Genomic DNA, 23,338 nt, shown 5'->3' on the forward strand with positions numbered 1-23,338 from the left:
CAAATTTTAATATTACCCCATGTAAGGAAACAAAGGTGAGCATATACACAATGATCAAGGAAACACTGACATACTACAACATTTAGAATTGTCATTTTTCTCCTTCATAATACTTAGAAACAGAGAGTCAGACAAAATGAGGAGACAGAAAAATGTGTCTCAGATGAAAGAACAGGACAAACCACAGCAGAAGAGCTAAATAAAATAGAGATAGGCCATATGACTGATAAAAATTCAAAGTAATGGTCATAACGATACTCACTGAAGAGAGTGGAGAATCTCAGTGAGACTTTCAACAAAGAGAAAATATAAAAAAGAACTGGTCAGAGATGAAGAACCCAATAACTAAAATAAAAAATTAAAATAAAAAACTCACCAGAGGGATGCCTGGGTGGCTCAGTGGTTGGGTGCCTCCTTTCAGCCCAGGGCATGATCCTGGAGTAATGGGATCAGGTCCCACATCAGGCTCCCTGCAAGCCTGCTTCTTTCTCTGCCTATGTCACTGCCTCTCTCTGTGTCTCTCATGAATAAATAAAATCTTAAAAAAAAAAACTCACTATAGGGAATCAAAGACACTGCAGATTGGAAGTGAATGGATGGAAAAACATTTACTATGCAAATTAAAGATTAGAGGATGCAGAAGAATGGATCAGCAATCTGGAAAACAGGATAATGGAAAGTAACCAAGATGAGCATCAAAAAGAAAGAATAATAATAAAACATGAAAATAGGATAAGGAAATTCAGTGACATCATCAAGCGTAGTAACATTTACATTAAAGGGATTCCAAAAGAAGAAGAAAGATGGGGATAAAAATTTTTTTTGAAGAAATAATTACTGAAAAATTACTTAATCTGAGGAAGGAAACTGATATTCAGATCCAGAAGGCACAGAGAGTTCTAAACAAAATTGACCAAAGGAGGTCCACACCAAGACACATAATTAAAATAGCAAAAAGTAGTGATAAAGACAGAATTTAAAAGCAACAAGAGAAAAAAGACCCTGAAAAATAATAACAGTTACAATACAAGGGAAACCCCAGAAAACAATCAGCTGATTTTTCTTTCTTTCTTTCTTTTTTTAAAAGATTTCATTTATTCATTCATGACAGAGAGAGAGGCAGAGACACAAGCAGAGGGAGAAGCAGGTTCCAAGCAAAGAGCCCGATGTGGGACTGGATCCTGGAACTCTGGGATCATGCCCTGAGCCGAAGGCAGACACTCAACTGCTGAGCCACCCAGGGGTCCCTCAGCTGATTTTTCAACAGAAACTTTGTGGGCCAGAAAACAGTGCCATGATATATTCAAAGTACTAAAAGGAAAGAATCTGCAGCCAAGGATACTCTACCCAGCAAAGCTATCATTCAGAATAGAAGGAGAGACAGAGTTCCCTAGACAAAAGTCAAAGGAGTTCATCACTAAAACAGTCTTATGGGAAATATTTTGAGTGGATAGAAAAGACCATAACTAAACATTAGAAAATTATGAAAGGAAAAAATTTCACAGATAATTGTAAACATACATTAAAAGTAGTAGTTAGGGATCCCTGGGTGGCGCAGCGGTTTAGCGCCTGCCTTTGGCCCAGGGCACGATCCTGGAGACCCGGGATCGAATCCGACATCGGGCTCCCGGCATGGAGCCTGCTTCTCCCTCTGCCTATGTCTCTGCCTCTCTCTCTCTCTCTCTCTCTCTCTCTGTGACTATCATAAATAAATAAAAATTAAAAAAAAATAAAAGTAGTAGTTAAAGCACTTACAAAACCAATATGGAAGGAAGTGAAAGCACAAAAGCAGTGAAATAACTGTATCTATAAAAATCAGTCAAGGGATTCACAAAATAAAAATATATAAAATATGACATCATATATATAAAACACGACAGGAAGAGTAAAAATGTAGTGCTGTTACAATGTGTCCAAATTTAAGTTACCATCAACTTAATATAGACGGCTATACACATAAAATGTTATATATGAACCTAATGACAATCACAAATCAAACCTATAGCACATACACATTCAAAAAAAAGAGAAAAAGGAATCCAAGTATGACAATAAGAAAGCCATTCAACCACAAGGGAAGGGAGCAAGAGAAGAAAAAAAAAGGTACAAAAAAGAACTACAGGAACAACCATAAAGCAAGTAACAAAATGGCAATATGTATACATCTATCAATAATTACTTTAAATGTAAATAAACTAAATGTTCCAATCAGAAGATACAGGGTAACTAAATGGGTATCTATATGCTGTCTAAAAAAGACTCACTTCAGGGATGCCTGGGTGGCTCAGTGGTTGAGCGTCTGCCTTCAGCTCAGGGTGTGATTCCTGAGTCCCGGGATCTAGTCCTGGGATCAAGTCGGGTATCAGGCTTATAAATCAAATAAAATCTTAAAAAAAGAGAGAGAGACTCACTTCAGACCTAAAGACACATGCAGATCAGAAGTAAATGGATGGAAAAACATTTAACTATGCAAACTAAAGCGAAAAGAAAGTTAGGACAGCAATACTTCTATCAGACAAAATATACTTTGTAACAAAGACTGTACCAAAAGGCAAAGAAGGACTCTACATAATGATGAAAACAATTGTAAATGTCTATGCATCCAATATAAGAGCACAAAAACCAACTATTAACAGACATAAAGAAACTGACATCAGGCAGCAGCTAGGGAGGTGACTCTGCGAGGAGGGGGCTGCGTGGCCCCAGAGTGTGATTCCAGTGGCACAGGCTCCAGAGCCCAGGGTGCCGGAACACACAGCCCAGGATCCTCCCCTTGGGGAGGTGGAGGCCAGGAGGACACAGGACAGCGAGGAGGCTCCTGCCCCCGGGTGGCCCCAAGCTGTGCATATCAGTGCCCCCCACCCCCTGAGCCTCCAGGCCCCTACGGACTGGGAGACTTTGGTAGTTACTGTGGGAGCTGACTCCAGGGCTGGAAGGCTGGCCACCGCCACTGTTGTTCCTCCCTGTGTCACCTTGTGCACGGGATGGAGTGGGGCCACCAGGGAACAGGGGCCTCACAGGATAAACAGCTCCCACTGAACTGTGCACCTGGCAGAGGGTGGGGCAGCTCCCCCAGGTTCACACACTGAGAATCAGCACAGCAGCCCCTCCCTCAGAAGACCAGCTAGAAGGACAGGGGAAGAGCAAGTTCTTAACCAAGCAGCGCTGGAAAGCTCCAGGGGAAGTCGAGGGATTTACCGTATATAGAATCAGGGGATACCCCTCCTTATTTTTTGTTTGTCCCCCCCCCCCCTTGTTTTCCTTCCCTTTTTCCAGTAAAGTTTGTTTTTAGCCACTGCAATGAGCAAAATGACTAGAAGGAAGAACTCACCACAAAAGAAAGAATCAGAAACAGTCCTCTCTCCCACAGAATTACAGAATTTGGATTACAATTTGATGTCAGAAAGCCAATTCAGAAGCACAATTATAAAGCTACTGGTGGCTCTGGAAAAAAGCATAAAGGAATCAAGAGACTTCATGACTGCAGAATTTAGATCTAATCAGGCTGAAATTAAAAACAATTAAATGAGATGCAATCCAAACAGGAGGTCCTAACGACAAGGGTTAATGAGGTAGAAGAACGACTGAATGAAATAGAAGACAAGTTGATGGCAAGGAAGGAAGCTGAGGAAAAAAGAGAAAAACAATTAAAAGATCATGAGGAAAGGTTAAGGGAAATAAATGACAGCTTAAGAAGGAAAAATCTACGTTTAACTGGGGTTCCAGAGGACGCTGAAAGGGACAGAGGACCAGAAAGTGTATTTGAACAAATCATAGCTGAGAAACTTCCCTAACTTGAGGAGGGAAACAGGCATTCAGATCTAGGAGACAGAGAGGTACCCCCCTAAAATCAATAAAAACCGCTCAACACCCGGACATTTCATAGTGAAACTTGCAAACTCCAAAGATAAAGAGAAGACACTTAAAGCAGCAAAAGGCAAGAAATCCCTAACCTTTATGGGGAGAAGTATTAGGTTAATAGCAGACCTCTCCACAGAGACCTGGCAGGCCAGAAAGGGCTGGCAGGATATATGCAGGGTCCTAAATGAGAAGAACATGCAGCCAAGAATACTCTATCCAGCAAGGCTCTCACTCAGAATAGAAGGAGAGATAAAGAACTTCCAAGATAGGCAGAAACTGAAAGAATATGTGACCACCAAACCAGCTCTGCAAGAAATACTAAGGGGGACTCTGTAAAAGAAAGAGGAAGTCCAAGGAAACAACCCACAAAAACAGGGACTGAATAGGTATTATGATGACACTAAATTAATATCTTTCAATAGTAACTCTGAATGTGAATGGGCTTAATGATCCCATCAAAAGGCACAGGGTTTCAGACTGGATAAAAAAGCAAGACCCATCTATTTGCTGTCTATAAGAGACTCATTTATTTTTTTTTTTTTTGAAATTTAGAAACAAATTTTATTTAAGATCTGAAATACAATTCCTAAAATATCAACTTCTCCAGAAAACCGTGGCTACACAATAATGCATTGCCTCTATCATGTTAGAATGTGCATTAGACTCAAATACAAAAACCATGAATCAAATCACCATAAAAATATGGAACACTTCACGAAGTTGCATGTCATCTTTGCACAGTGGCCATGCTAATCTTCTCTGTATGGTTCCAATTTTAGTATATGTGCTGCCGAAGCGAGCACCAAGAAACTCATTTTAGACCTAGGGACACCTACAGCCTGAAAATAAAAGGTTGGAGAACCATTTACCATTCAAATGATCCTCAAAAGAAAGCAGGGGTAGCCATCCTCATATCAGATAAATTAAAGTTTATCCCAAAGACTAGTAAGAGATGAAGAGGGACACTATATCATACTTAAAGGATCTATCCAACAAGAGGACCTAACAATTATGAATATTTATGCCCCTAATGTGGGAGCTGCCAAGTATATCAATCAATTAATAACCAAAGTTAAGACATACTTAGGTAATAATACACTTATACTGGGAGACTTGAACACAGTGCTTTCTGCAATTGATAGATATTCTAAGCACAACATCTCCAAAGAAACAAGAGCTTTAAATGATACACTGGACCAGATGGATTTCACAGATATTTACAGAACTTTACATCCAAACACAATTGAATACACATTCTTCTCAAGTGCACATGGAACTTTCTCCAGAATAGACCACATACTGGGTCACAAATCAGGTCTTAACCGATACCGAAAGATAGGGATTGTCCCCTGCATATTTTCAGACCATAGTGCTTTGAAACTAGAACTAAATCACAATAAGAAATTTGGAAGAGGCCGCCCGCCGCCCGCCAGCGCCTCTGGATCATGGACCCCCACAAAGTGAGAGAGCTTCGGGCCTTCGTGAAAATGTGTAAGCAGGATCCGAGCGTTCTGCACACCGAGGAAATGCGTTTCCTGCGGGAGTGGGTGGAGAGCATGGGGGGTAAAATACCACCTGCTACTCATAAAACTAAATCAGAAGACAATATCAAGGAAGAAAAAACAGATAGTAAGAAGGCGGAGGAAAACATAAAGACAGAGAACCATCAAGTGAGGAAAGTGATCTAGAAATTGACAATGAAGGTGTAATTGAACGAGATACTGATGCCCCTCAAGAAATGGGAGATGAAAATGTAGAGATAACCGAGGAAATGATGGATCAGGCAAATGATAAAAAAGTGGCTGCCATTGATGCCCTAAATGATGGTGAACTATAGAAAGCCATTGACTTGTTCACAGATGCCATCAAACTAAATCCTCGCTTAGCCATTTTGTATGCCAAGAGAGCCAGTGTCTTCATCAAATTACAGAAGCCAAATGCTGCCATTCGAGACTGTGACAGAGCTATCGAAATAAATCCTGATTCAGCGCAGCCTTACAAGTGGCGAGGGAAAGCACACAGACTTCTGGGTCATTGGGAAGAAGCAGCACATGATCTTGCCCTTGCTTGTAAACTGGATTATGATGAAGATGCTAGTGCAATGCTGAAAGAAGTTCAACCCAGGGCCCAGAAAATTGCTGAACATTGGAGGAAGTATGAATGAAAACGTGAAGAGCGAGAGATCAAAGAAAGAATAGAAAGGGTTAAGAAGGCTCGGGAAGAACATGAAAGAGCCCAGAGGGAGGAAGAAGCCAGACGACAATCAGGAGCTCAGTATGGCTCTTTCCCAGGTGGCTTTCCAGGGGGAATGCCTAGTAATTTTCCTGGAGGAATGCCTGGAATGGCAGGGGGGAAGCCTGGAATGGCAGGAATGCCTGGGCTCAATGAAATTCTTAGTGACCCAGAGGTTCTTGCAGCCATGCAGGATCCAGAAGTTATGGTGGCCTTCCAGGATGTAGCCCAGAACCCAGCAAATATGTCAAAATATCAGAGCAACCCAAAGGTTATGAATCTCATCAGTAAATTGTCAGCGAAATTTGGAGGTCAAGCATAATGCCCTTCTGACAAAGCCCTTGTTGAAAGAAAAGCAACTTCGATCACCTAATGGATGTCGCAATAATACAAACCAGTGTACCTCGGACCTTCTCAAGAAGAAAGCTGGGGTGCTGTGAAGAGAATCCCTACCCCTCTGCCCCACATGAAACTGAAACATTCTACAGTGGTTTGCCATTAGGGTATTCATTCAGATAATGTTTTCCTACTAGGAATTACAAACTTTAAACACTTTTTAAACCTTAAAAATATTTAAAAACATTTAAAAAAAAAGAAATTTGGAAGAATTTCAAACACATGGAGGTTAAAGACCATACTGCTTAAAGATGAAAGGTCAATTAGGAAATTAGAGAAGAATTTCAAAGATTCAGGGAAACTAATAAGAATGAAGATAAAATCGTTCAAAATCTTTGGGATACAGCAAAAGCAGTCCTGAGGGGGAAATACATCGCAATACAAACAAACTTGTATTAAACAAACTGGAAAGAACTCAAATAGAAAATCTAACATTGCACCTAAAGGAGCTGGAGAAGGAAGAGCAAATAAAACCTTCAGCCAGCAGAAGAAGAGAGTTAATAAAGATTCAAGCAGAACTCAATGAAATAGAGACCAGAAGAACTGTGGAACAGATCAACAAAACCAGGAGTTGGTTCTTTGGAAGAATTAATAAGATAGATAAACCATTAGCCAGCCATTAGCCAGCCTTATTAAAAAGAAGAGAGAAAACACTCAAATTAATAAAATCATGAATGAAAAAGGAGAGATCACCACTAATACCAAGGAAATACAAGAGATTTAAAAAACTTATTATGAGCAGCTATATGCCAATAAATTAGGCAAGCTAAAAGAAATGGACGCATTTCTGGAAAGCCACAAACTACCAGAACTGAAACAGGAAGAAACAGAAAACCTGAACAGGCCAATAACCAGGGAGGAAATTGAAGCAGTCATCAAAAACCTCCCAAGACACAAAAGTTCAGGGCCAGATGGCTTCCCAGGGGAATTCTATCAAACGTTTAAAGAAGAAACCATACCTATTCTACTAAAGCTGTTTGGAAAGATAGAAAGAGATGGTGTACTTCCAAATTCGTTCTATGAGGCCAGCATCACCCTAATTCCAAAACCAGACAAAGACCCCACCAAAAAGGAGAATTATAGACCAATATCCCTGATGAAGACAGATGCAAAAATTCTCAACAAGATACTAGCCAATAGGATCCAACAATACATTAAGAAGATTATTTACCATGACCAAGTGGGATTTATTCCTGGGATGCAAGGCTGGTTCAACACTTGTAAAGCAATCAATGTGATAGATCATATCAACAAGAGAAAAAACAAGGACCATATGATCCTCTCAATAGATGCAGAGAAAGCATTTGACAAAATACAGCATCCATTCCTGATCAAACTCTTCAGACTGTAGGGATAGAGGGAACATTCCTCAGCATCTTAAAAGCCATCTATGAAAAGCCCACAGCAAATATCATTCTCAGGAAACACTGAGACCCTTTCCCCTAAGATCAGGAACATGACAGGGATGTCCACTCTCACCACTGCTATTCAACATAGTACTAGAAGTGCTTGCCTCAGCAATCAGGGAACAAAAAGAAATAAGGCATTTAAATTGGCAAAGAAGAAGTCAAACTCTCCCTCTTTGCAGATGACATGATACTGTACATAGAAAACCCAAAAGACTCCACCCCAAGATTGCTAGAACTCATACAGCAATTTGGCAGTGTGTCAGGATACAAAATCAATGCCCAGAAGTCAGTGGCATTTCTATACGCTAACAATGAGACTGAAGAAAGAGAAATTAAGGAGTCAATCCCATTTATAATTGCACCCCAAAGCATAAGATACCTAGGAATAAACCTAACCAAAGAGGTAAAGGATCTATACCTTAAAAACTACAGAACACTTCTGAAAGAAATTGAGGAAGACACAAAGAGATGGAAAAATATTCCATGCTCATGGATTGGAAGAATTAATATTATAAAAATGTCAATGTTACCCAGGGCAATTTACACATTCAAAGCAATCCCTATCAAAATTCCATGGACTTTATTCAGAGAGTTGAAACAAATCATCTTAAGATTTGTGTGGAATCAGAAAAGACCCCGAATAGCCAGGAGAATATTAAAAAAGAAAACCATAGCTGGGGGCATTACAATGCCAGATTACCACAAAGCTGTGGTCATCAAGATGGTGTGGTACTGGCACAAAAACAGACACATAGATCAATGGAACAGAATAGAGAATCCAGAAGTGAGCCCTGAACTTTATGGTCAACTAATATTTGACAAAGCAGGAAAGACTATCCACTGGAAAAAAGACAGTCTCTTCAATAAATGGTGCTAGGAAAACTGGACATCCACATGCAGAAGAATGAAACTAGACCATTTTCTTACACCAGACACAAAGATAAACTCAAAATGAATGAAAGATCTAAATGTGAGACAAGAATCCATCAAAATCCTAGAGGAGAACACAGGCAACACCCTTTTTGAACTTGGCCACAGCAACTTCTTGCAAGATACATCCATGAAGGCAAGGGAAACAAAAGCAAAAATGAATTATTGGTACTTCATCAAGATAAAAAGCTTCTGCACAGCAAAAGAAATGGTCAACAAAACCAAAAGACAACCTACAGAATAGGAGAAGATATTTGCAAATGACGTATCAGATAAAGGGCTAGTTTCTAAGATCTATAAAGAACTTATTAAACTCAACACCAAAGAAACAAACAATCCAATCATGAAATGGGCAAAAGACATGAACAGAAATTTCACAGAGGAAAACACAGACATGGACAACAAGCACATGAGAAAATGCTCTGCATCACTTGCCATCAGGGAAATACAAATCAAAACCACAATGAGATACCACCTCACACCAGTGAGAATGGGGAAAATTAACAAGACAGGAAACAACAAATGTTGGAGAGGATGTGCACTGTTGGTGGGAATGTGAACTGGTGCAGCCACTCTGGAAAACTGTGTGGAGGTTCTTCAAAGAGTTAAAAATAGATCTGCCCTATGACCCAGCAATTGCACTGCTGGGGATTTACCCCAAAGATACAGATGCAGTGAAACGCCGGAACACCTGCACACCAATGTTTATAGCAGCAATGTCCACAATAGCCAAACTGTGGAAGGAGCCTCATTGTCCATTGAAAGATGAATGGATAAAGAAGATGTGGTCTATGTATACAATGGAATATTACTCAGCCATTAGAAACGACCACTACCCACCATTTGCTTCAACGTGGATGGAACTGGAGGGTATTACGCTGAGTGAAATAAGTCAATCGGAGAAGGACAAACATTATATGGTCTTCATTGGGGAATATAAAAATTAGTGAAAGGGAATAAAAGGGAAAGGAGAGAAAATGAGTGAAAATACCAGTGAGGGTGACAAAACATGAGAGACACCTAACTCTGGGAAACGAACAAGGGGTAGTGGAAAGGGAGGTGGGCACGGGTTGGGGTGACTGGGTGATGGGCACAGAGAGGGGCATTTGGCAGGATGAGCACTGGGTGATATGCTATATGTTGGCAAATGGAACTTCAATAAAAAAAAATTTAAAAAAAAGAAATTTACAGTAATAGAATAATAGTATGGGACTTTTTTGAAAAGATTTTCTTTATTTATTCATGAGAGATACAGAGAAAGAGGTAGAGACATAGGCAGAGGGAGAAGCATGCTCCCCACAGGGAACCCGATGCAGTACCTGATCCCAGGACCCCGGGACCACGACCTGAGCCAAAGGCAGGCACTCAACCACTGAGTCACCCATGTACCCAGTAAGGGACTTTAATACATTACTTACATAAATGGATAGATCATCCAGACAAAATCAACAAGGAAATAGTGGCTTTGAATGACACACTAAACCAGATGGATTTAAAAGATATATACAGAACATTCCATCCCAGAACAGAATACATTATTTTCAAGGGCACATGCAACATTCTCCAGGATAAATCACATGTTAGGCCCCAAAACAAGTATCCATAAATTCAAGAAAACTAAAATCATATTGTGCATCTTTTCTGACAACCGTATGAAACTAGAAATTAGGGGATCCCTGGGTGGCTCAGCAGTTTGGCACCTGCCTTTGGCCCAGGATGTGATCCTGGAGTCCCGGGATCGAGTCCCACATTGGGCTCCCTGCATGGAGCCTGCTTCTCCCTCTGCCTGTGGCTCTGCCTCTCTCTCTCTTTATGTCTCTCATGAATAAATAAATAAAATCTTTGAAAAAAAAAAGAAACTAGAAATCAATCACAAGAGAAAGTTTGGAATGAACACAAGAACATGGAAGCTAAATAACATGCTAGTAAGCAATGAATGTGTCATCATGAACTAAAAAAGGAAATTCAAAAGTACAGGAAAAACAAGTGAAAATGAAAGCACAATAGTCCAGGGGTTCCTGGGTGGCTCAGTCAGTAGAGCATCTGACTTCAGCTCAGGTCCGGATCCCAGGGTCCTGGGATGGAACCCCTTGTTGGGCTCCCTGCTCACTGGGGAGTCTGCTTCTCCCTCTGCCCCTCCCCTAGCTCACTGCATGCTCTTGCTCTCTCTGTCTCAAATACATAAAACCTTTAATAATAAAGGAAAGAAAGCACAATAGTCCAAAATCTTTTGGATATAGCAAAATCAGCTCTAATGGAAGTTTATAGCAATACAGGTCTACCTAAAGAAAAAAAAAAAAATCTCAAATAAACAATGTAAACTTACACCTAAAAGAGCTAGGGGAAAAAAAGCCAGTAGAAGGAAGGGAATAATAAAAATTAGAGCAGAAATAAATAAAATAGAGACTTAAAAAAAAGAGGAAAAGATCAATCAAACCAGAAGTTAATTCTTTGAAATAAACAACAAAATTGACTAACACTTAGCCACACTCATCAAGGAAAAAAGAGAGGACTCAAATAAATAAAATCAGAAATGAAGGAAAAGAAATAACAACTGACACCACAGAAATACAAAGGATTATAAACCAATATTATAAAAAATGATATGACAACAAACTGGACAACCTAGAAGAAATGGATAAATTTATAGAAACATACAACCTTCCAAAACTGAATCAGGAAGAAATATAAAATTTGAACTGACTGATTATAGCAATGAAATTGAATCCGTAATCAAAAAACTCCTGAGTGCTTAATGGCTCAGTCAGTTAAGTGTCTGCCTTCAGCTCAGGTCGTGATTCTGGGGCCCTTGGATGGAGCCCCGCATCAGACTCCCTGTGGAGCCTGCCTCTCCATCTCCCTCTGCCTGCCTCTCCCCCTGTTTATGCTCTCTCTCTGTCATGTAAATAAACAAAATCTTTTAAAAACAGAAAAACCTCCCCATAACCCAAAGTCCAGGACCAGATGGCTTCACAGGTAAATTCTACCATTCTTTTTTTTTTTTAAGATTTTATTTATTTGAGATAGAGTGAGCACGAGAGAGCACAAGCAGAGTAGAGGGGTAGAAGGATAGAGACAGCATGCTCCCAGCAGAGCAGAAAGGCCAATGTGAAGCTTGATCCCAGGACCCCGAGATCATGACCTGAGTGGAAGGCCCATGCTTAACTCAATGAGCCATCCAGGCGCCCCTCTACCAAACATCCAAAGAAGAATTAATACCTATTCTTCTCAAACTATTCCAAAAATAGAAGTGGAAGGAAAGCTTCCAAATTCATTCTACAAAATGAGCATTGCCCTGATACCAAAACCAGATAAAGACACTATGAAAAAAAGGAAATTACATCTCTGCTATTATCTCTCCAAAACTATATGATCAGTCCAATACCTCTGATGAAGATAGATGCAAAAATCCTCAACAAAATACCAACAAAATATTAGCAAACAGAATTCAATAATACATTAAAAAAAATCACTCACCACAATCAAATGAGACTTATTCCAGGGATGCAAAGGTAGTTCAATATTCACAAATCAATCAACATGATACATCACATTAACAAGAGAAAAAACAAAAACCTTACAATCATTTCAACAAGATGCAGAAAAAGCATTTGACAAAGTACAGCATTCATTCACGACAAAAGCTCTCAACAAAGTGGGATTAGAGAAAACACATTTCAACATAATAAAGGCCATATATGAAAAGCCCACAGCTAACATCATACTCAATGGTGAAAAACTGAGAGATTTTCCTCTAAGATCAGAAAAAAGACAAAGACATCCACTCTCGTCACTTTTATGCAACATGGTACTGGAAGTCTCAGCCACAGCAATCAGAGAAGAAATACAAACAAAAGGCATCTAAATTGGTGAAGGAGTAAAACTGTCGCTATTTGCAGATGATATGATACTATATATAAAAAAAATCCCTAAAGTCACCACCAAAAAACTACAAGAACTAATAAATGAATTCAGTAAAGTCACACGATACAAAATTAATACACAGAAATCTGTCGTATTTCTATACACTAATAATGAATTAGCATAAAGAGAAATTAAGAAAACAATCTCACCTACAATCGCACCAAAAAAGTAAGATACCTGGGAATAAAATTAGCCAAGGAGATGAAAGACCTATACTCCAAAAACTACAAAACACTGATGAAAGTATGAACTGAAGGAACAAATATTGTTAAAATGTCCATACTATCCAAAGCAATCTACACATTCAATGCAATCCCAATGCATCTGCCTTTGGCTCAGGTCATGATCCCAGGGTCCTGGGATCAAGTCCCACATCAGGCTTCCTGCTCAGCGAGGAGTCTGCTTCTCCCTCTGCCTCTGCCACCGCCCACCCCCCCACTCATGTTCTCTCTCACTCACTCTCTCTCAAATGAATAAATAAAATATTTTTTAAAGAGAATATACAATGGGAAAACACAGTCTCTTCAATAAATGATGCTGGGAAAACAAGACAGCTATATGCAAAAGAATGGGAGTGGATAACTTACTAACACCATACACAAAAATAAACTAAAAAAGTATTAAAGACCTAAATGTGAGACTTGACACCATGAAGTTCTAGAAGAAAACATAGGCAGTAATTTCTCTGACATTGGCTGCAGAACATTTTTCTAGATATGCCTCCTCTGGCAAGAAAAACAAAAGCAAAAATAAACTATTGACACTACATCAAAATGAAAAGCTTTTGCACAGCAGAGGAAACCATCAACAAAATAAAAGACAACCTACTGAATGGGAGAAGATCTTTGCAGATAATATATCCAAATAAGAGGTTCACATCCAAAATATGTAAAGAACTTATATAACTCAACACCAAAAAAAGCCACAAATCATACAAATGTCCAACAGACACATGAAAAGATGCTCAACATCACTCATCATCAGGGTAAGGCAAATCAAAACCACAATGAGATATCACCTCACACCTGTCAGAATGGCTAAAATCAAAGGCAAGAAATAACAAGTGTTGACAAGGATATGGAGAAAAGGAAATACTTGCATGTGGTTGGTGGGAATGCAAATCATTGTAGTCACTGTGGAAAACAGTACAGAGGTTCCTCAAAACATTAAAAATAGAAATACCATATGATTCAGTAAGTTCACTACTGGGTATTTACTTAAATAAAATGAAACACTAATTTAAAAAGATACACACACCCCTATGTTTATTGCAGCATTTACAATAGTCAGGATATGGAAGCAATGCAAGTATCCATCCACAGATGAAGTAGATGAAGATGTGGCATATATATGATGGAATATACTCAGCCATAAAAAAGAATGAGATCTTTCCATCTGCAACAACATGGATGGATCTAGAGGATATGATGCTAAGTGAAATAAGACAGGAAAAGTCAAATATCATATGATTTCACTCATATGTGGAACTTAAGAAACAAAACAAAGGAACAAGGGGGGAAAGAGGGATAAAAAAGGCTTTTAAATACAGAGAACAAACTGGTGGTTGCCAGAGGGGATATGGGTATAGAGGATGGGTGTAATAGATACAGGTGATTAAGAAGTACAAACTTCTAGTTACAAAATAAATGAGTCAATGGAGATGAAAAGTGCAGCATACGGAATATGGTCTATAAGATGGTAATAATGTTGTTTGGTGACAGATGGTGGCTACATTTATGGTGATGAGCACTGAGTAATGCACAGAATTGTTGAATCATTATATTATACACCTGAAACTGATATAACATTGTGTTAATTATACTTTAAGTAATAAGTTAAATATAATTGTCATTTTTCTAATGAAGAACTCTGAAATTCTTTAATAGGAGTAAGAAGGAACCTTCTTACTGGGTGCCTGGGTGGCTCAGTGGTTGAGCATCTGCCTTTGGCTCAGGTCGTGATCCTGGGGTCCTGGGATCAAGTCCCACATCAGTCCCCCCGCAGGGATCCTGCTTCTCCCTCTGCCTGTGTCTCCTGTCTCTCTTTCGGTGTCTCTAATGAATAAACAAATACATCTTTAAACAAATAGGAGTAAGGAGGTAATCTAGAACACCAAATAGACCTTATATATTCATTTGGATGGGAGGAACCTGGGAGAGTTTCTCGTTTCCTTGTTTCCAGGTAAAACTCTAAGTTTTGTACAGAGAAAAGATATTTTTGCAAATCACTATGTCTTCTGAGAAAAGCACTATCCTAAGGCCCGCTATGGTAAGCAGCTTCTAAGATGGCCAACAATCCCTGACTCCTAATATTCACATCCCTGTGTAGGCTTCTTCCACAATGAATAGGGCCAACTTGTGTAAACAACTGGATGATAGCAGAAATGACAGTGAGACTTCCAAGGCTAGTTCATAAAAGACATTGCCACTTCCATCTTAATCTCTTCTGAATCACTTGTTCTGAGGAAAGCCAACTGACACATCTTAAGGAATCTCAAGCAGTCTTATGGAAAGATCCACATGGTGGGAAATGGAGGGCTCCTACCAATAGCCCTCTGCGTGAGCCAACTAGGAAGGAGATCTAGCAGCACTCAAGCGGTCAGGGGACTGCAGGTCTGTCCAATATCCTAGCTGTCACCTTATGAGAGACCTACAGCCAGAGCCACCCATCAAAGTTACTCCCAAATTCCTGGTCTACAGAAACTGTGAGATAACACGTTTTTTGTTTTAAGTTACTATGTGTTCAGGTCCACCATTTAGATACATTGCACAGACTCTGTCCTGTTTCTTAATCCACAGAATGGAAATGATAAAATTTGCCTGGCTGGGCTATTGTAGTAAATAAAATAATGTATAAAAAGTGCCAACATTGCCTCATCCATAATGTTAAAACAACTTTAATGTTATGTTAATATCATTTTAAAAAAGATTTATTTACTTGAGAGAGTGAGAGAGAGCATGAGTGGATAGGAAAAAGGGAGAGGGAGAGGGAGAAGCAGACTCCCTGCTCTGAGCAGACACTGAACTGACTGAGCCACCAGGGTGCCCCATTAATATCATCATTTTTAAATTTTCTTTTACTGATCATCATGTAACTATAAATTTGTGAGACATTTCTAGAAGTCATAAAAGGCATCACAGTACTAAGCAACCAAATAACAACGTTTCTTCAGAGTATTATATTCTTTAGCTTTTCTTTAAGAAATTAAAACAAAATAGGGATCCCTGGGTGGCACAGCAGTTTGGCGCCTGCCTTTGGTCCGGGGCACGATCCTGGAGACCCAAGATCGAATCCCACGTCAGGCTCCCTGCATGGAGCCTGCTTCTCCCTCTGCCTGTGTCACTGACTCTCTCTCTCTGTGTGACTATCATGAATAAATAAATAAAATCTTTAAAAAAAAAAAAAAAGAAATTAAAACAAAATAAATCAAAATCCTTTAACTTTTCCCCCTAGATGCAGCTCTGTTAATTCCCAAGAGTAAATCTACTGTTTACTCTTTCTTTGATTTTTTCAGAAGAATAATGAACATCAAGCCCTTCAAATTAATAGTGCTTAAAATAAGTTTATCAGCTTGCCGTCTTTCCAACAATAGTTAAATTAAAGAAAGCAGGAAATGTAGCCACTCAATTAGCAAAATGTGATTTGCCCTGACAGAGCGGCTCTCTGAAAGAACATAAAAGTTATAGTCAAGGTATATTGGACACTAGAACTGTGCAATGGCAGTGGGGTATCTACCTTCACCTTATGGAATGACTAGCTCCATTATTCACAGGCCATGGACATTAGGAACTGCCAGTAACACATGTCCAGAATACATTCCCCTGGATTTCCTTCTACTACTTTGGCCACTTCCCAGTATCTTTTGCTGGCTCCCTGGCTTCTCCTCCTACATCAGGGCTCAGTCTCAACCCTCTGCATGCCATCTTCTCCCTTAGACTATTTTAGACTACTGACCTTCTCTCCTAAGCTTTAATGGCTCTCCTATTTTTGCACCACCTCGCCTCTTATCCGAGTTTTAGTCCCAAATAGTCATATGTCCACCCAACACCTCTACTTAGGACTCTCATGAATATCACAGACTAAACATGTCCAAAACCAAACTTTTGGCTTTGTTTCCCAATTTTCTCCCATCTCCAGTTTTACCTACCTCAGAAAAATAATCATTTTTTTTTTAAATAATCATTTTTAAAGCAATCAGGAACATCACTCCTCTTCTCAAAAACTTCCATTTCCTTCCTATTGTTCATAAAGATGAACTCAAAAGTCTAGCCTGCCCCACCACTGATTCCTGTGGGAATTAGAAAAGTCACCCCATTGCTGTTACCTGTTACTTAATTGCAATAGATACAACACTAGGACTTGGAGTCAAAACTGCCCCCTTCAAGGAGTGCTATGAAAAAGGTGGTATAGCAGCCCTTACGGACTCCCTGAAACTTCTCTTGAATCCCTGGAAACTTCAAAGCTCTCCTCTGCCTGAGGAACTTCCCAGGGCTGTCCTTCTGTCTTTTACCTCATCTTCTGTAAGTTTACCTCATTTTTCTGGTCTTCTTTAATAAGACCTTCCCTCACCAGGGCACCTGGGTGACTCATCTGTCTTTGGCTCAGGGTGTGATCCTGGGGTCCTGGGATTGAGTCCCATATCAGGCTTCCCACAGGGAGCCTGCTTCTCCCTCCACCTATGTCTCTGCCTCTCTCTCTCTCTCTCTTTCTGTCTCTCATGAATAATTAAATTTCTTAAATCTTAAAAAAGCAAAAAACCTTCCCTTAACCACTACCACCTCTGATCTAAAGCAGGCTCTCTGGGTATTTCTTGCTGTGTGTATTACTTCTTGTTTGCAGTATATATTACACTAATTAGTTAACCACGTGTGCCAATCTCCACCAAATCACAAGCTTTAAGAGGGCAGGGACTGCATCTCTATTATATATTATTATTATATATACCCACCACGATAGCCCCAGTGCTCAGAGCAATACCTTGAAATCATAAATACTAATTATATATATATATATGTTGACTGAAAAAAATAATATAGGGAAAAATGAATCAACATAAGGGATCATGTCTCAGTGGTTTTATGCTTTCTAGTCATGTAGGATCTTATTTTAACACCAAATTTGAGGGGAGCCTAGAAGTACAATTGTAAGCTACACATGACAAGCTCTGCATTTCCTTCCTCTACCTCTCTGCTTTTACAAAATAGTTTTAGCTTATTTCTGAGGGTTTTTTCTTAACTAACACATATTCACTGTTACAGATTCAAATGATTCAGACAAGTATCAGAAGCAAGAAAAATCACCCGAAACCCTACATGTCAAGATAAACATGGTTAATATTCTGGTCATCATCTTTTAATACATCTCTTCATGCATAAATACATAATTGTATGTAAATGGTATATCATTTGCAATTCTGTTCTTTTTTATGGACACCATCTTCTTATGTAACCAATGTGAATATACCTCCACTTTCATTAACTGTATATAAACATATACACTCTGTTTACAGACATATATAGTGCTTTGTCATTATTTCTTTTGTAAATATATCATTTATTTTATATACATGCAATGCACAGTGGAAAAATCCCCCTGTTCCATGGTTTGAATATATTATAATTTATTCGGCCTTTGTCTTCCAAATGGGCATTCAGTGGCTTATGGGTTTTTGCCATTTTAAACAATATGCAATAAATATTGTTGTTCCTATATGCTTACTTCCTGGGGTTTTTCTTTCAGTGCCACTGATCTCTCCTTTCCACCAGCAATGTATATGGGGCCTCTTCTTCCAAAATTTCTTCCTGAGGCAGGTGCTATCACTTCTTATTGATTTGTGTCAATCATGGAGAATGACATTATATGAAGACCCAGAACGAGTAGTCTTGTGCCATGTGCCTGTGCTTCATGGATGAAGCATCATATGCAGGGCATATACTTTTCAGAATAGATTACTTTAAATTTCTGGAAGGTAATCCAGACAGTTTAGGGTTGAACACTGCTCTTGTCTGCCAGAAGCTCAGTAAACGAGCTGCTTGGGTCAGGCAGACCCTGCTACATCAGTGCTCTGTTTCTCAGGCCACATTCACTGCGTCTATGGGAGAAAACATCCCCAAGAGAGTGTCAGTATGTATTGCACTGGGGTGCCTACTTCACAGCATGCTCGATGAGGAGGACAGAGTGGCAGGAGAAGGAAAAAGAAGGAACCCTAATGCCTCAGAGGAAAGCTATAATCACAACAAAAAAGTCCCCAGGTCTGTAGTACAACCCTGGTCCAAAAGACATCCAATCTGAGCAAGCTAGAGCAGAGCAAGAGATGAGGCACTTGCGGGTGCAGGCTATAAACAGAGATGGAAGGTCACTTTTAGAAAAATCCATCCACTGTTCAGCAAAGGACATGGAGTGGGGTACACTTCTGGAAAAGGGCTATGAGGTTTTCATAGCTTGAGTAATCACAGGATCCATGGGTGCTTATGAGCTAGAAAAACCTCAGGAAAGGAGGACCACAGAGGAAGATGAGCCAGGCTTTATCAGGAAGGTGTGGGAAAGGCTTGGAAGCTGCTGGCTCTGGAGAGTCCTTCACACTTCAAATGCTCCTCTCTCTCTCAATCCAATGAGCTACCGACTGGAAGGTTCTCCCCTCCTGCACAGGGTCCCATATGTTCAGCAAAGAGCAGGGGAAAGCCTAAACACAGCCTCTAAGCACACACTTTACTCTTTCTTCTTCATTCCTGTAAAATTTCCTTTTTTTTTCTTTTAAATTTGTTTATTTATTTATTCATTCATGAGAGACACACAGAGAGAGGCAGAGACACAGGCAGAGGGAGAAGCAGGCTCCTCGCAGGGAGCCTGATCAGGACTCGATCCCAGGACTCTGGGACCACACCCTGAGCTGAAGGCAGACACTTAAGTGCTGAGCCACTCAGGCATCCCATCCTGTAAACTTTCCAATGGTATTTACATGAAATCCATCTTTGTGATAGTTTTATTTTATATAAGATTTTATTTATTTATTCATGATAGAGAAAGAGAGAGAGAGAGAGGCAGAGACACCGGCAGAGCGAGAAGCAGGCTCCATGCAAGGAGCCCGATGTGGGACTCGATCCCAGGTCTCCAGGATCACACCCTGGGCTGAAGGAGGCGCCAAACCGTTGAGCCATCCGGGCTGCCCCTGGGATAGTTTTAAATTCATACAGCGTAGGTGAGCTTCTGTGATTAAAATCCACTGTGATCACTTGAGTTGCTTCTTCAGCTCTTGCCTGGAGGTGAGGCCAGTGAGGACTTGAAAGCAGGCCCCAAGGTGCCATTAGGGTTAGTTTCCAAGGAAGAATCCTGACCACTGACTAGGTGTATCCTCAGGGTATGGCAAAAATGCAGATTAGAATAAAAAGGAGAAAACCCTTTTCACTATTGTTTGGCAAAAATAAAACTGGGCGTATAAGATCCAGTATTAAAGGGTATGGAAATATAAACATCTTTACATGTTTTGAGTGGGCAAGTAGATTGCTAGAGATATCTAGTAAGCAACCTGCAATATTGTTAAATTCATGTACCTTGAGGAGTCTTATTTTTGTGAAACTATTGTACAAATAAGAATCAATATACAAGGCTATATGTTCAAATATCCTTGTTGACAGTGACCCCAAAATTGAAAACAACCCGAACGTCCATCATGAGGATAAGTTGTGGCACATCTCAATAGGAATACAGAGAAATATGTGGAAAGGTACATCCTGGGCTGTCAATGTTGATTACCTCACGTAAAGTGGAATTAAGGGATGGCATAACAAATGTGTGCAATTTAAGTTGCTTTTAAACTAAAGAAGTGGGGCACTGGGGTGGTTCAGTCAGTGAAGCATCTGCCTTCGGCTCAGGTCATGATCCCAAAGTCCCAGGACTGAGCCCGGCATTGGGCTCCCTGCTCCACGGGGAGCAGAGAGAGGAGTCTGTTTGTCCCTCTCCCTCTGTTTTCTCTCAAATAAATTAAATTTTTAAAAAAAGAAGAAGGGCTGATGAGGCACAGGCACTTGCTGGCTTTGCCTGAGTCCAGTGCTATTTCGGGTGCCACTCAGGTCTCCCTGCTGGTTCTCTGAGGGTGAGCACAGCCTTGAGTTAGCCCGCTGACAGCCGCAAGGGTAGCCAACAGGGATTTTGAGGGTCACAGCTTCAGCTGAGAGAATAGCAGAGATCGAAGGTGCCAGACATGGTTTCTTGCAATTAACTCAGGGAACAGGACAAGTAATCAGAAAAGTGTGATTCTCCTCTGCTCCAATAAGATGAAAAGATCTGCTCTTGTTATAAAGAACCAGGTGAATCAATAAGGAGTTTAAAGACACATTGGCATTGCCTCATGGGCAAAAAATTTGCTGCCACCATGATGTGAACCTAGGGGCAGAGGCTCTTCAGCCCTGGATGAGTATACTGCAAAATGCCTTCCTGCACATCATATGTAGACCCGTTTGTCCAGGCTGGAGTAGCTAACATGTGAGCAGACACAGTGTGCTAACGCTGAAAAGAGATACTACTTGCCAGCATTAAGTGAGTATTAACTAACTGCCTGAGTCTTTATATGTATCATGTGAGCTTTACAGAACCCCATGAGATGGGCCCTTGAAACCCATTTTACAGATGAGGGCACTGAAAGGTTAAGCGATTTGCCCATGTTTATATAAATAACAAGTGGCAGAGCTGGAATTTAGCCCCAGGCTAAGTAGGAGACTGCAAAACCTAGGATGCCATCACTAAACCATATCACCACTGCAGGAAGAGACAACGCAGGGCAATGTAACCCTGTGGATGCAGAGAACAAGGGCAAAGATGCGTCCTTGGAAAGTATTTCAACTTTGGCAGCTTGGATCTATGAAAAAGCATGGCATGAGTAAGAAAGCTATGAGATGAGAAAGAATGCCAAGGTTCCAGGTGGGATGTGCATACAGGAAGTAAGGAGTTTATAAGCATAACCAATAGTCTGAGGTAAAATCTAGGAAAGATTTGTGGGGTGAGGTTACAGGCGTCTTCAGGGAAAAGTACTCACCACAGGTGGCGGAGGGTGGGCTTAGGACACACCCAGCAAGGACTTAAGAGCCATATGCTGCTTTTTGAAAGACTCTGATCAAAAATTAAAATGAGGGGTGCCAAGGTGTCTCAGTCAGTTAAGTATCTGACTTGGGCTCAGATCATGATCCTAAGGACCCGGGATGGAGCCCTGCCCTGGGAATCCATACTCAGCAGGTCGTCTGCTTCTCCCTCTCCCACAGCAATCCCTGTTCCTGTGCTCTCTCTTTTTAAAAAATTAAAATAAGAATAGCTCCTTAATATCATAAAAAAAAAAAAAAGGGATCCCTGGGTGGCGCAGCGGTTTGGCGTCTGCCTTTGGCCCAGGGCGCGATCCTGGAGACCCGGGATCGAATCCCACGTAGGGCTCCCGGTGCATGGAGCCTGCTTCTCCCTCTGCCTATGTCTCTGCCTCTCTCTCTCTCTCTCTCTCTCTCTGTGTGTGTATGTGACTATCATAAAAAAAAAAAAAAAAAAGAATAGCTCCTTAAGCCAAATCTATATGATGGAATTCATGCTGACCACTTTCTCTGTCATAAAACGTATTTGCTTTCACTTTATTAGCACTGTCCCCAACCTTACATGAAAAAACTTGGCAACCTGGCTCCAATGTGAAGACTTTTTTCCTCATATTTAATTTTTATTTATTTGTTTGTTTATTTATTTATGATAGTCACAGAGAGAGAGAGAGGCAGAGACATAGGCAGAGGGAGAAGCAGGCTCCATGCACCAGGAGCCCGATGTGGGATTCGATCCCGGGTCTCCAGGATCGCGCCCTGGGCCAAAGGCAGGCGCCAAACCGCTGCACCACCCAGGGATCCCCTTTTCCTCATTTTTTAAAAGATTTTATTTATTTGTTTTTTTGTTTCAGAGTGAGAGTGCACAAGCAGGGGGAGGGGAAGAGGGACATGCAGTTTCCCCACTGAGCACAGAGCCCCCTGAAGACTATAAATATCCTCCTCAAGGACAAAGCTGACCCATTCCTCTGTCCCTGTCTCTTCTGAGTAGAGGAACATTCTGCTGCCTACCACACCCAGCAATGGCACTCCAAGGATATACCCAAGAGAAATGAAAGCACAGGTCTACACAAGAACTTGTACACAAATGTCCATAGCAGCCCTACTCAGAATAGCCAAAAAGTGGAAACAATCCAAATGTTCATCAGAAGAAAGTGTGCCCTGTCCACACAATGCAATATTATTCAGCCATAAAAGGAATGAAGTTTGGCACATACTATTATATGCATAAACCTCAAAAACATATGCTTCGAGAAGCAGCTAGTTACAAAAGAGCACATATTGTATGGTTCCGTTTGTATGAAAAACCCAGAACAAGCAACTTCTTAGTGACAGACAGTAGCTTAGTGGTTGCCTAGGGCTGAAGGGAGAGGGGGCTGGGAGAAAAAACAGAGATGCCAGTGAGTACACGGTTTCTTTCTAGAGTGACAAAAATATTCTCAAATCAATTGTGATAATAGGTGTACAACTCTGTGAATATGCTAAAATTATATCTCAATAAAGCTGTTATTTAAGAAA

The 23,338-nt window shown here is 40.4% G+C and overlaps 1 protein-coding gene, 1 non-coding gene and 1 pseudogene across 2 annotated transcripts in view; 1 reads left to right on the forward strand and 2 right to left on the reverse strand.

Annotated features, from left to right (window-relative positions):
* The window catches only part of GPR176 (G protein-coupled receptor 176), a 137,283-nt gene that overhangs the window by 32,381 nt on the left and 81,564 nt on the right, over window positions 1–23,338 (reverse strand). The gene's annotated exons all lie outside the window — the stretch shown is intronic.
* LOC112920101 (U6 spliceosomal RNA) lies at window positions 4,558–4,664 on the reverse strand. Its single transcript, XR_003235022.1, has one exon. It is a non-coding gene; the product is annotated as a U6 spliceosomal RNA (small nuclear RNA).
* LOC140595605 (hsc70-interacting protein pseudogene) lies at window positions 5,284–6,673 on the forward strand (annotated as a pseudogene).

Source organism: Vulpes vulpes, chromosome 15 (genome assembly GCF_048418805.1).
Source record: "Vulpes vulpes isolate BD-2025 chromosome 15, VulVul3, whole genome shotgun sequence".
Taxonomy (NCBI): domain Eukaryota; kingdom Metazoa; phylum Chordata; class Mammalia; order Carnivora; family Canidae; genus Vulpes; species Vulpes vulpes.